At 41.9% G+C, this 14,838-nt stretch overlaps 1 protein-coding gene across 2 annotated transcripts in view; it reads left to right on the plus strand.

The window, feature by feature from the left end:
- Positions 1-14,838, plus strand: part of slgA (proline dehydrogenase slgA) — a 308,586-nt gene that overhangs the window by 193,966 nt on the left and 99,782 nt on the right. The window lies entirely within an intron of this gene.

Here is a 14,838-nt window from a genome sequence, read left to right on the forward strand (position 1 = left end):
CTTGAAAAAGTTCATGAACCTATTCCTTAATGCAGTAATTGCACTGAAGGAATCAAAGCAGAGTAGCATTCTCTCTTCACTATAATGTAAAACAAAGTGAAGAGCTCGTTGAATAGTGCATATCTCTGCAGTGTAGATGCTGGCTATTTTAGATAATCACCGAAAGTAGGATTCGTCATGTATAACTATAGAGCTTCTGACACTTATCTTGGTCTTTGACTTATATGGTGTAATTTTTATATTCGGTTAACAATCATCGACAAGCATTTTGACTATAAACGTCCGGTATTCCCTGTTCTATCTTCTTTTTTTAAGTGAATGCAACCTTCCACTGTTGGCATTAGTGACAGTGGGGTCTCTCTTTTTGAAACTGACAGAACTTCTGGTAAATCATTTTCATCATTCCTGCAGATTTCCAGTCTTCTTACCCCAGCAGCACTAGAAAAGATTTGTCTTTTTTGATACTGTTCAGCCAAACTTTGTTTATAAAAGGAAATGAAGTGTATATGTCTTGGGAAAGCCAAGACATTAGCTATGTAGGTTAGTAATAGAATTTCCTTTCTGTAATTCAGCGACATGACTCTGCTTTTGACAAAATAATGGCAATCGGGTATCTGCGGAAGACTCATGTAGCAAGCCTAATTCCTGTATTATGAATTGTACCCAGTTTCTTTAGGTGAAACTTTTTGGCAAAGCCATGCACTATGGATCCATAATCTATACTAAATTGTACCAGTGCTTTGCAAAGTTTCAACAATACTTCTTTATCAGAGTCCCAATTCAAGTTTGACACACACATGACAACATTTAGGGCTTTCTGACACTTCGTTATTAGTTCCATTATGTGCACTCTCCATGAAAGGTATCTGTCCAAAGTGAGATCTAAGAAACAGACTGTTTCTTTGTATTCAATAATACTGTTATCCATAGTCAAAACTGGGCTTCTGCAAGCTGATCGTTTCCTAGTGAAATGCGTACAACATATTTTCTCAATTGGGAACCAGAATCTATTCGTGTTTACTACTTTCAGGCTTGTTAATAGCCATCTGTAGCTTGTATTTAACCACTGCAGTTTGACTGCTGGTAGAAAATCACGAGGTCATCCACATATAAACTTCTTCCAATGTCGGATGGTGTAGCTGTATTGCGATTGTGAACAAGTTTCTGTTAAGCGGTGATCTTTGATGTACATCATTTTCCATCTTCCTGAGCAACAAATATAGGTTCGCAATTCTAACACAAAAGTGCCTTTCCTTCATATAATCTTTAATGATACTTGGAAGTCTTCCTCTTATTTCCTAAACTTGTATTTAATATTGAATTTTCAATATTAATCATCTGGTTTGTGGTAGAATGAAATTTTTGATACCCTGTCTGATGGAGTGAAATCCATTATTCTTTTTTAAGTACCCATATGTGTCGATAATTTATCATATGCACTAAAATTTTTCCTAATGCACAAGTAAACAAAATGGGACAGTAGTTCCGTGCTGTCCAAGCTATGTTTCCTTTTTTTTTTAAATAGAAGCTATAACTGTTTTTCTATAATCATAGATATACATAGGTTATTACTTTCATGTACTTACATGTATTTCGGCACATGAAAGTACCGAAGTAGCAAGTCGTTGTCTGCCTGGGACGTGTGCGTAGATGCAACTGCACTAATGTGGGGTTGGATTTGGTCCAGGGCATTATTATAATTTTTTTTTGAGGTTTTTAGGGGCATCGACTACTTTGTTCATTAGCCCCGTCCCAAGTCAAAAAAAAAAAAAAAAAATTCATAAATTTCACATTCTCATTCAACTTTGGAATCCTAATGTTTAACGCCTAGGCTTTCCTTTCAGCCATCCTTTCTTGCACCGTTTTCCATTCTTATTACGGCCTCAACTTCTGATGATAGTGTGTCTGAGGCCTCCGACATGGCATCTTCTTCTCTTCTTTCTGATGCCAATGACGTTCTCCGGCTGACATCCGGTGATGAAAGCTTCGTTGGTGCAGTTAGCATCGTTGCTATTGAGTCTAAACTCAAGCGATGTATTTTCGGCGGCTGATGAACTGGATTTGATCTCTAAGGGTGTGCTGGGGCCGGCTGAAGTAGACGCTCTCACCGAAGCTGTTCTCTGAGATTTTTGAGGCTCTATAGGTACAGTTTTTATATCGTCTGTGTCTGGTGCTTTCTCAATAACTACTTGCACCTCCATTTCGCTACACTCAGATTTTTCCTGTACTCTTGTCACAAACTCCTTTGCCTTGCGACTCGACGACCGAGTGATCTTTTGGCCTTTTCCAGATAAATCATGATTTCGATTTGTCGATTGGTGGCGTTATGATCGCCGGTTTTGCTGGTTCATTTCATTATGCTGCACCGGTACGTTTCTTATATCAACGATGTCAGTCTGGGAATGAGCCTTTGCATGTTTAATTGGTTCTGTCCGATGAGTCAACACAATCTTTGTATCAATGATTTTTTCTATCACTGTCGCAAGACTTGGTGCAATCGTATTAAGCAACTGCTCCACGTTAATTTTAGATGAGGAAGGAGTAGCAGCTGCTTCTCCATAAGTAGTTGATGGTCGAGGTGTTCGTTGATTAACAATTTCTTCGCTTCAGGATAGCTCACTTTTTGAAGCGTTTTAACTTCCTGAATGGCCGTTTCCAATTTATATACTGGGCAGTTCCTTGATCGGCAGTTGTGGTGCCCTTTGCAGTTAATGCAGATTGGGGGGGTCTTTACATGGATCACCCTCATGTGTTTTCATTCCACACACGTAAATTTGTTGCACTTACATCTGACTGCAGTGTGTCCAAATCGTTGACACTTAAAACACCTCATAGGCTGCGGAATGAATGCACGTACATCAAGCCGATGTATGCCAGCTCATACCTTTTCAGGAAGATTAGGCTTATTGAAAGTTAATACATGTGAGGCCGAAGGAAGAACCTCACCATTTCTTCTCATAGTTTGCCTGCGACACTGAATCACTCCCTGACTAGACATTTCCTTACTATTTCTTCTTCTGTACAATTTAGAAGCTCCCATGCACCGACATACATGGGCACCATTGCTACATGCTTGCCATCGCAGGGGGTATGTGGACAACGGAAGGGTCTCCGTTACACCTGCAATAACATTGACCCTGGCCGCCACATCGCCACCTCTAAATATGGTATGTGTCCACTTCTAAATCGTTTAATTGTCCATAATCTACAGGTGGCCGATAAATCCAGTCCACTTGGGGATCTTAAGGTGGAAACAGGTCAAAAAGAGAAAACATATTTGAGGAATTTACTCGGGGCCCCGTTAGTATTGTACGTAAGTATAGATGTTGCCGCCCAGGACGTGGAACGTAGATGTTGTGTTCCGGACGTGGGGATTATCTACCTCGGAGCATTATTATTATTTTTTATTTTTTTGTGTTTTGCGGGCATCGACTGCTAAGTCATTAGCCCTCGTCACATTCTTAAAGAGGTTGGTATCATCACCATAAGGGTCGTCATATGTAAGGGTGTAAAGGGCACTTACATTTTTATTTAAAAGCACAAAGTACACAAAACATTAATCCACAGCAATAAACAAACAACACTTATGGGGTGTAAAGGGCCCTGATCTTAAAATTTGAGATAATATCCCAAAGAACATAAATGGAAAATATAAGTCTTTACAGTAACATTATCTCTTTCTACCTGTCTCATTTATTTATTTATTTAAGCACCCTCGGGGCGACCAGAACTGCCGTTAAGTAGCATATTACTCGCCCCAGGATGCCATGGCAGTTGATTCCTCCCTCTGATAAACAGTCCCAACGTCATAAGAGCAATCTGACCTGATCACCTGTTCCCCCCACATTAAGTATAAAGGCTGTGTAATCAGCCGAGTAAGGGTTCATAAGTACCTAGGTGTTTTGTTTGATGACAAGTTGCTTTTTAGTAACCACATTAAGCAAGTTGCGGCGGACGCCGTCTCTGTGATGCACAAACTTAGAAGAATTGCTCGGAAGGATTACGGGCTGTCGGGCCGTCAAATGTACTTTGTGTACCAAGGTGTCTTCTAGAGCATGATCGCATACGCGGCGCCAATTTGGGTGCGTAGGTTGCATAGAAATAGAGTTTTTTTTTGTCTTCAGTCATTTGATTGGTTTGATGCAGCTCTCCAAGATCTAGTGCTAGTCGTTTCATTTCAGTATACCCTCTACATCCTACATCCCTAACTATTTGTTTTACATATTCCAAACGTGGCCTGCCTACACAATTTTTCCCTTCTACCTGTCCCTCCAATATTAAAGCGACTATTCCAGGATGCCTTAGTATGTGTCCTATAAGTCTGTCTCTTCTTTTAACTATATTTTTCCAAATGCTTCTTTCTTCATCTATTTGCCGCAATACCTCTTCATTTGTCACTTTATCCACCCATCTGATTTTTAACATTCTCCTATAGCACCACATTTCAAAAGCTTCTAATCTTTTCTTCTCAGATACTCCGATTGTCTAAGTTTCACTTCCATATAAAGCGACACTCCAAACATACACTTTCAAAAATCTTTGCCTGACATTTAAATTAATTTTTGATGTAAACAAATTATATTTCTTACTGAAGGCTCGTTTAGCTTGTGCTATTCGGCATTTTATATCGCTCCTGCTTCGTCCATCTTTAGTAATTCTACTTCCCAAATAACAAAATTCTTCTACCTCCATAATCTTTTCTCCTCCTATTTTCACATTCAGTGGTCCATCTTTGTTATTTGTATTACATTTCATTACTTTTGTTTTGATCTTGTTTATTTTCACGCGATAGTTCTTGCGTAGGACTTCATCTATGCCGTTCATTGTTTCTTCTAAATCCTTTTTACTCTCGGCTAGAATTACTATATCATCAGCAAATCGTAGCATCTTTATCTTTTCACCTTGTACTGTTACTCCGAATCTAAATTGTTCTTTAACATCATTAACTGCTAGTTCCATGTAAAGATTAAAAAGTAACGGAGATAGGGAACATCCTTGTCGGACTCCCTTTCTTATTACGGCTTCTTTCTTATGTTCTTTAATTGTTACTGTTGCTGTTTGGTTCCTGTACATGTTAGCAATTGTTCTTCTATCTCTGTATTTGAACCCTAATTTTTTTAAAATGCTGAACATTTTATTCCAGTCTACGTTATCGAATGCCTTTTCTAGGTCTATAAACGCCAAGTATGTTGGTTTGTTTTTCTTTAATCTTCCTTCTACTATTAATCTGAGGCCTAAAATTGCTTCCCTTGTCCCTATACTTTTCCTGAAACCAAATTGGTCTTCTCCTAACACTTCTTCCACTCTCCTCTCAATTCTTCTGTATAAAATTCTAGTTAAGATTTTTGATGCATGACTAGCTAAACTAATTGTTCTGTATTCTTCACATTTTTCTGCCCCTGCTTTCTTTGGTATCATAACTATAACACTTTTTTTGAAGTCTGATGGAAATTCCCCATTTTCATAAATATTACACACCAGTTTGTATAATCTATCAATCGCTTCCTCACCTGCACTGCGCAGTAATTCTACAGGTATTCCGTCTATTCCAGGAGCCTTTCTGCCATTTAAATCTTTTAATGCTCTCTTAAATTCAGATCTCAGTATTGTTTCTCCCATTTCATCCTCCTCAACTTTCTCTTCTTCCTCTATAACACCATTTTCTAATTCATTTCCTCCGTATAACTCTTCAATATATTCCACCCATCTATCGACTTTACCTTTCGTATTATATATTGGTGTACCATCTTTGTTTAACACATTATTAGATTTTAATTTATGTACCCCAAAATTTTCCTTAACTTTCCTGTATGCTCCGTCTATTTTACCAATGTTCATTTCTCTTTCCACTTCTGAACACTTTTCTTTAATCCACTGTTCTTTAAGGCCAGTTTGCCCTTCCTGTTTATAGCATTTCTTAATTGCCGATAGTTCCTTTTACTTTCTTCATCACTAACATTCTTATATTTTCTACGTTCATCCATTAGCTACAATATATCGTCTGAAACCCAAGGCTTTCTACCGGTTCTCTTTATTCCGCCTAAGTTAGCTTCTGCTGATTTAAGAATGAGGAGGAGCGGAACGGCGATCACAATGCACTGGATCTAAATTTCGTTCAGTTGCCCATTTCCTGCCTGCGGAAGAGGCTATGGAGCATCGCGATGGAGGCATGGCAGCTTGAATGGCACACCACGACTAAGGGAAGATCCTTGTATAGGTTTATACCGGATCTGAGGGGATGGTATTCCTCGAATTCATTTTTAAGAGCAGCTGGTGCCCAAGTGCTCACCAACCATGTGGATTTGAAGAAATATCTGTTTCGGTTTCGCCTAGCGACTGATGAGTTGTGTGTCTGCGGGGAGGTCCAATCGAAGGAGCATATGATGTTCGACTGCTCTCCTCTTGGGGGGGGGGGGGCAAGAGACCGGCCCACCCTGGAACTTAGAGGTCAGGGGGAAAACTGGCCGCTCATAAACGGCGAGTCAGTGTGGCGAGAGCCGCATTGTCGGACCGTGTGGGAGTTCCTCGATGAGGTTGCAAAGTTAAACCGTTATCGCTAGAGTTTTTTAATTAATCTGGGTTATACTGATTCCTATAGCGCCGCTGTGGGAAGTTTTTCCTGAGATAATGGCTGGCCACCAGCCAGATACAAGCTCCAAGCGCTTTAATTGGTGGACAGGCAATAGCTGGCATACAGCGACCGAGGCGTGACAGCCAAAATTGCTGTCTTTTATTTTATTAACTTTAATGACTTTTAGTAATTAGTAACAAGGGGTGCGCCTCCCCGATCTAGATTTAGTTTGACAAGTGAACGGTTGGGACACATAAGTAAGTGGTGAATAGCACCCTGTTTAATCCGCTAACGCTGATAGGTAGCTCACTAGGATCTTTTAGGTAACGAGGTCGCTAAACTATTTCAGAGGCACAGTAGCCGTATCTCGGCACTGACATTTGGTCTATGCACTAGGGCGACCGAATGGGGTGGTGGCGGGAGAAATGCCAGTTAGCCAATGACCACCTGTTCAGGACGGCCAAAGAGCCCCTCGGGGTGGGGGAAGGCTGCCATTCCCGGTTTTGACCTACTTGACTACAGGCATGCATTGCGCTTACCCATAGCCTCACGCCCTCAGTCCATCCTTGAGGGTCCCCGATGCAATCACTGGACACACTCCGACTTCCTGCTCTTGTATGCAGGTGATCCAGGGCGGCCTAGGAAAGAGGGCTACCTCCCGTCACTGTACGTGCCACGCTTCGAGACTCCCTTATATATATAAAAGTACCCCTTAGAGTTTGTTTAACACGGCTTTAAATTTTTCACTTTTACAGACTTTTAAGAAGTCCACTGGCGTGTAAATAAGCAACTATCTTTTCTTCATTTCCATTATCCAAATCAGCAGCAATATCATTTCTTAGCCGGAACCTCTTTCTGAGGTCCTCATATATGGTACACTCTTCCATTAGATGCTTAATTGTAAATGTTTTATTACAAACACCGCACATTGGTCTCTCTTCGCCGGTTAACAAATATGAATTTGTTATTCGCGTGTGACCGATTCTAAGTCTGGTCACAGCCACTTGTTCTCGGCGAGTAAACTTCACGTCGCTTTTCCATTTATAAAGAGAAGTTCTGATTGAGTTTAAATTTGTATTTAAACTCCTCCAATCAGTATTCCACTTGTTTCTTATTATGTTAGTTAGACAGTTTTTAGCATCTGCCAACCTTACAGGAATTGCATCCAAGTTATCGCAGACTGTTGCCTTTCTGGCAGCTTCGTCTGCGCTTTCATTACCTGCAATACCAGCATGCCCTGGAGTCCATACAAATACACATCGCTGTCCTCGTTGATTTAGAACGTATAAAATGGACAGGATGTTTTCAATAAGGACATCCTTAATGTTCTTGTTCCGAATTGCAACAAGTGCACTTAGGGAATCGGAACATATCAACACTCTCTCTTCGCAATAGTGTTCTGTGTACCGAAGAGCTTGCTGTATGACAGTAACTTCTGCCATGTAGACACTGGCCATATCCGGAAGTTTTCAAAAGTTGGCTTCTCCATTTACATATATGTAGCATCAAACATCATGTTCGGTTTTAAAGTCGTCAATATAAATTCTAGTATGTTCTTTGTAGCTACTGACGGTTGCCAAAAATTCCTGTTGGATGATCACTGCTGGCTTCTTTTTTATTTCTTCCAGAGAGAGATCCAACCTTGTATTTACCGCTGGCATGAGCCATGGCGGTATTTCTCTCGTAGAAATTGCTAATGTATCTGGAATAGCAATCTCGTGTTTTCTTCTTAATTCGTGGTACCTAATTCCGTCTGGTCTGGAATAGGTAGCATCATGTTCGTATAATACAGGATGATTGCTAAAAAGTTTGTTATTTACATGGGCAGGAAAAGCACATATATTTGCTTCATATCTTAGCAAAAGCATCTCTCATCTATAATATAGTAGCATTATTCCGGTTTCGGACATTAGACTAGTCGCCGGACTTGTGCGGAAAGCGCCTGTCGCATATCTTATTCCGGTATTATGAATTACGTCTAACTTTCTTAGATGCGACTTCCTAGCGGATGAATATCCAATACATCCGTACTCTAGTTTCGATTGTACCAGTGCCTTATATAATCTCAATAATATTTCTTTATCTGAGTCCCAATTGATGTTCGATAAACATTTTATAATGTTTAGGGCTTTTTTTGCATCTAACACTCAAGTCCTGTATGTGTAATCCCCACGTAAGGGATTTATAAAATACCAGTCCTAGATATCTCACACTGTCCTTATATTGTATTGGATTGTTGTCGATTGTCAAAATATGACTTTGGTGAGAAATTCCCTTCCTACAGAAGTGTACACAGCACGTTTTTTCTAGTGAAAATTGGAATCCATTATTCCTCGCAACTTCGTTTAGAGCGTCAATCGCCCGTTGTAATTTGTATTTCACCATAGCAGTCTTGTTGCTGGCATACACAATTGCCAAATCATCAAAATAGACGCTTTTGCTGATTTCTACTGGAATGGCTAATATCAATTTATTAATGGTGATCATAAACAAGGTACCGCTCAACGGCGAACCTTGTGGTATGCCATTTTCCAAGATTTTTATAGATGAATATTCGTTGTTGACACATACTTGGAAAGTACGGTCATTCATATAGTTGCTCAATAAAATTGGCAGTTTGCCACGAATGCCCCATTCATGTATCTGGAGCATTATACCATGACGCCATGTCATATCGAAAGCCTTCTGAAGATCAGGGAAGACTTCGACACAATGCTTCGTTGTAATAAAGCTGTTGTATATAATATTCTCTAAGTTGATCATTTGATCGGTGGTAGAATGGTATTGTCGAAAACCTGCTTGATATGGCGATATCAGGTTTTCTTTTTCTAAAAGCCAAACGAGTCGATTATTAATCATTTTTTCAAGTATTTTTCCCATAGCGCACGTCAAATAAATAGGACGGTAGCTACTGGGATCTGTTAAATTTTTATTTTTCTTTGGAACTGGAACATGTGCTTTTTTCCACTGCTGCGGTTACATTCCATCCCACCATATTTGATTATATAGTTCTAGCAATCTGCGTTTGGCAGTGGTATTCAGCTGCCTGATCATATTATAATGAATTTCATCCCGATCAGCAGCTGTTTGCCTGCTTTCTCCAACGCTTTCACGTATTCTACCATTTTAAAAGGTATATTGTATGAGTAATTATACTCAGTTCTGAAATTTAGTAGACCTTCAAGTTCTGCTTTTTTCGTCCGAAACTCTTCATCGTAGTTAGCCGTTTTACTGGCCTTCTCGAAGTGATTGGATAATAACTCTGCAATTTTGTTTGCAGTGTTCTTGATTTCATCTTCATCTTGAAGGCCGGTTATGGGAGCAAAGTTTTTACGCCACAAATCGCCTTCACTTTCCTCCAAACGTCTGATGCAATAGTAGTTCTGTCAATGGATGACACGTATTGCTGCCAGGATCGTTTCTTCGAATCTATCATGAGTCATTTTGCATACGCTCTGTATTTTTTAAAGGCAATAAGATTATCTATTGTAGGCCGTTTCTTAAAGGCGTTATACGCTCTTTTCTTTCTTTTTATATCTTCACTTATTTCTTCGTTCCACCATGGAACGGGTTTCTTGGTAAGTTTCCCAGATGTTTTGGGAATGTACCTCGATGCCGACTCAAGTATCGTATTTGTTATAGCGCCGACAACGTCCCCGATAACTCTATTTGTTTCAGGGAATATCGTTCTAGCTGTGAAACTCGTCCAATCTGCTTTATCAAACAATCATCTTTTAGAGGTGGGGTATGTTTTTCTTGTAACATCAGTTACAATTTGCACCGGTAAATGATCGCTTCCATGTAAATCGTCTAAAACATGGAAGGTGTACCTCGGTGCTATCGATCCGCTTATGAGTGCAAGATCTATACAGGACGTCGATCCATCTCTGGCATTGAAAGAAGTTCCTGACCCACCGTTTAAAGAATAAGGTCAGAATTCATCAGGAACCTTTCCAATTCTCTTCCGCGGGGATCTATTCGATCCGATCCCCAAAGAGAATTATGAGCATTAAAGTCACCCACCAGTAAAACAGGTGGGGGAAGCTCAAAAATTAATCTTGCTATGTCATCCTTGTTCCAATCAAAATTCGGCAAGTATATGCTGTGAACAGTGACCTGAAGCGGACGCTTCATTCTAATGGCGACCGCTTGTATGTTTGTATTTAGATCAACAGCTTCGGCGGTAGCTCTAGTCGATGTTAATATGGCTACTCCACCTTTAACTCTTACATTTGGCGGTTGATCTCGCCGAAATATATCATATCCTCTTAATTGGAAATTTTCATTTCGGCAAAAATGTGTTTCTTGCAGACATATACAAATCGGGTCTCCATCATGTACCAAGCGTTGGAGCTCATGGATGTTTGAAAACATCCATTGATGTTCCATTGTACAATCGACTCGCTAATTATAAATTAAATTATGGCCTTGGTTTACTTTTCAGCCAGCCTTTTATCTCCATATTGCGAACAGCTTCGTGTTCGCGGAGAACATCGTCGCCCGTATAGCTTCCGGTCTCCGAATCGGAGACCACCGAAGCCGCCGACGACGACGGGCATGGATCGGCGCCGATTGAGAGGCGGAAACCTGACCGACCCCCGACACGGGAATCCCACCAGTCTCAGCCCCTGGAAGGGGGGACACGTGCCCCCCCCCTAAGACGGACTTGGCATTCTAGTTTGGCGTCCGTTTTCTTCTCCACAGGCACAGCTTTCTGTTCTGGAGATTTGTCTTCAGGAGGCTGTACTACTATCTTCGGCTGAACAGCTTCTTTACTGCTGAAAGGCTTCATTTTGTTTTCAATGATCCTTTCAATTTAGCCAGCCAAAGTGGGTGCAAGTTTGTTAATAATTTGAGTCTCATCAACAGCAACTGGAGCAGGAGCAGGAACAGCAGCCGCAGCCTGAGCATAGGTTGTTGCTCTAGGTTTGCGGGCGTTTACAATCTTCTTTGCTTCGAAGTAGCTGATCTTTTGCAGAGTTTTTACTTCCTGCACAGCCACCTCGTCTTTGTAGACGGGACAGTTCCTGGATCTACAAGAGTGCTGTCCTTTGCAATTAATACAAGTAGGAGGCTCCTTACATGGTTCTCCTTTATGTACCTCATCACCGCACACACATAGTTGCGGTCTTTCACACCTAACAGCGGTTTGGCCAAAGCGTTGGCATATGAAACATCTCATTGGCTGTGGGACAAATGCCCGCACATCCAATCGATGAATTCCCGCTCTTATCTTCTCCGGCAAAGTTGGCCGGTTAAAAGTGAGAACATGGGAGGCCGAAGGTAGGACTTCGCCATTCCTTCTCATGTTCAACCTCCGACACTCTAATACTCCCTGCGGTGCTAACTCTTCAACAATTTCCTGCTCCGTACAGTTTAGAAGATCCCGACAGACCACAACACCCCTTGAGGTGTTGAGCTTGCCGTGGGGATATACGCGTACAACTAATTCTCCAATCTTTTTGAGCCCTAGGATCTTCTGAGACTGAGCATCATTTACAGTCGCAACATGAAGTCCAGTGAAAGTCTTCCTTATTTCTTTAACAGGGCCTCCAGCGCATTTAGTTATTTCCCGAGCAATGAGAAAAGGACTCACCTTCGAGAAATTGCCATCCTCCTTTGTAATGACTAGATATTTAGGTTTTGGTACATTACTACTCTTGAAAAAAGCTTTTTGTAAGCTTTTCCTAGCCTCAACTTCAATTTTCCTTGATTCCGTTCTCTTTCTCGCTCTTTCGGTTCTAAACGAGTGTGTGTACGTGAACCCTCTGCCACGTTTTGTTATTGATCAGTTTGCATGACCTTTAATCCCTTCTGTAATAAGGCCGCCGGGGTACAACCCCACTCCAGGGCTACCAACCCTAGAGGTCCGTTCCGGTACTCCGGTGGAACCGGCATACGTCTTGGTAGAGAGCGGATGCGCAGTCTCTGCACTGACTCCAGGCCCCTACACACCGAGGTTTGCAGGGCTCCCATGCGCCGAAAAACATGGGCACCTTAACATGCTTGCCATTGTGGGGGGCATGTGGACAGCGAAAAGCCTCCGTTACACCTGCAAATAACTTCGACCGTGGCCGCCACATCGCCAGCTCTAAATGTGGTATCAATCCGTGTCCTTAATCGTTAAAAATTTCGTGCCTGCAGATGGCCGCAAAATCCAGTCTTTAGATACGGCCTATAGATGTAATTCGGCCGAAAAATAGCATGTCCGAGAACAACACTCGGAACCCCGTTAGCCAACTGCATGTATTGTACGTAAGTACAGCTGTTTCCGCCCTGGACGTGGAACGTAGATGTTGTGTTCCGGACGTGGGGATTATCTACCTCATGGCATTATTATTATTGTTATTATTATTATTTTTGTTGTTGCTGTTGTTGTTGTTGTTATTCATTCCATGTGCCTCAATACCTCCTCAGAATGGTGGTTGCATACCTGAGGAACCGCGGCAGGCTGGCGTAGGACTACGATCACGTGAGGGGCGGCGCAGGGGTCGATTCTCGGCCCCGACCTTTGGAACGCTGTCTACGATGGCTTGCTGAGGCTGGAGATGCCTGAAGAACCTGTCTTGGTTGGGTACGCTGACGACGTTGCGCTACTTGTCGCAGACTACGACGTGGAGCGCGCCACACTGAGGCTCAGTCGAGCCATGCCCAGAGTCGTTGCCTGGCTGGACGACCATGGATTGTCTCTTGCCCTCAGAAAAACGGAGATTGTAGTTCTCACGAAAAAGTGTATCGACACCCTTCTCTCCCAGCGGGTCGGGGTAAAGATTGTCGAGACCAAGCCGGCCGCAAAGTACCTCGGTATGATGATTGACCGGAAACTCAGTTTTGCTGAGCAGCTTCGTACAGCCGCCGACAAAGCTGTGAGAGCCGTAACTGCTCTCAGCCGGCTTTTGGCCAATGTCGGCGGACCGAAGGCCAGCAGACGGCGATTGCTGATGTACACGGTGCATTTCATCCTGTTATACAGATCGGAAGTGTGAGCCCAGGCATTAAGAGTTGCAAGAAACCGGAAACGGCTCGTACAGGTGCAACCCACCGCACCCTTGCGAGTCGCTTCCGCGTATCGGACGGTCTCCGAGCCTGCAGTACTTGTGGTCGCCGGCGTCATACCCATTGCTACTTTAGCAAGGGAGCGCCAGGTGATCTGCAGGAGGCGACGGGCAGGCGAAGACCGGGTGACCATTGCCAACGAGGAACGCACTCGCACGTTCCTCACATGGCAAGAGACCTGGGACCACGAGACCAGAGGACGATGGACCACAAGGCTTATCCCTCTGGTCAGACCGTGGACGGAGCGACGGCATGGAGAGGTGGAGTTAACTCATGAGTTAATTTTTAAGGGGTCACGGGTACTTCCGTGCTTACCTCCATGTCATAGGGAAAGCGCCGTCCCCGGACTGCCTGTATTGCCTCGGTGTACGGGACGACGCTGAGCACACCTTTTTCAAATGTGCTCGGTGGGCGGCAGATCAAGGGACACTAGAGGCGGATCTCGGAGCACTGAGTCCCCACAACGTAGTTTCGATGATGCTCCGTGACCTGAATCATCGGCAACATTCTCAGGGTCAAAAAGTTGACCTGGATAGTCCTTAAAATTTGGTAGCACCTAATCAGGCTAGTATAGGAGGACTCGACCAGAAATAATGTGTTGAACGGTTCCGGGTCGAGTCCTGGTAAAAAGAAGGGTGGTTTTAGTCGGTAGACTGCTGATAGTGATTGGATAATATCATCAGTGGGAGCCCGACACTCCATGTGTAAATGCATTTCCACCTCCCTCCGCAAAAAAAAAAAAATATTATTATATCTTTTAATAAATTATAGTATTGTGGAAGAAAGTTAAATGGTTGTAAATTTCTTCTTAAGAAAATGTTGTGTCCTTATTTTATGAATAATCTGTAAAAAAACAAACATGGGGTAAAAAAAAAAATCAGTTTACAAATGCTTAAGAAACTATTTAATTTAAATGCTACTTAGTAATGAGCATAGTTGTATTGAAGTAAAATGTGATACATGTTTTTTTTTTTTTATTTTAATACTTAAAAAGAAATTATGTTATTTATATGAAAAAAAATAATGTAATATATGCTGCTAACAAAATTTCTTTAAAAGATTTCAATCTTATCTATGTAAGGGGCAAGTATAAGATGTAATGTCTGGTCCATTTGGCAAGTTTAGGAAGTTTATACTGTATTTAAGCTTTTTTTTTACTTTCACATAGATTATCTGAGTATTTTGGACTCTCATTTTGTAGTAACTGTTAT

This window comes from Lycorma delicatula, chromosome 4, assembly GCF_047948215.1.
Source record: "Lycorma delicatula isolate Av1 chromosome 4, ASM4794821v1, whole genome shotgun sequence".
Taxonomy (NCBI): Eukaryota; Metazoa; Arthropoda; class Insecta; order Hemiptera; family Fulgoridae; genus Lycorma; species Lycorma delicatula.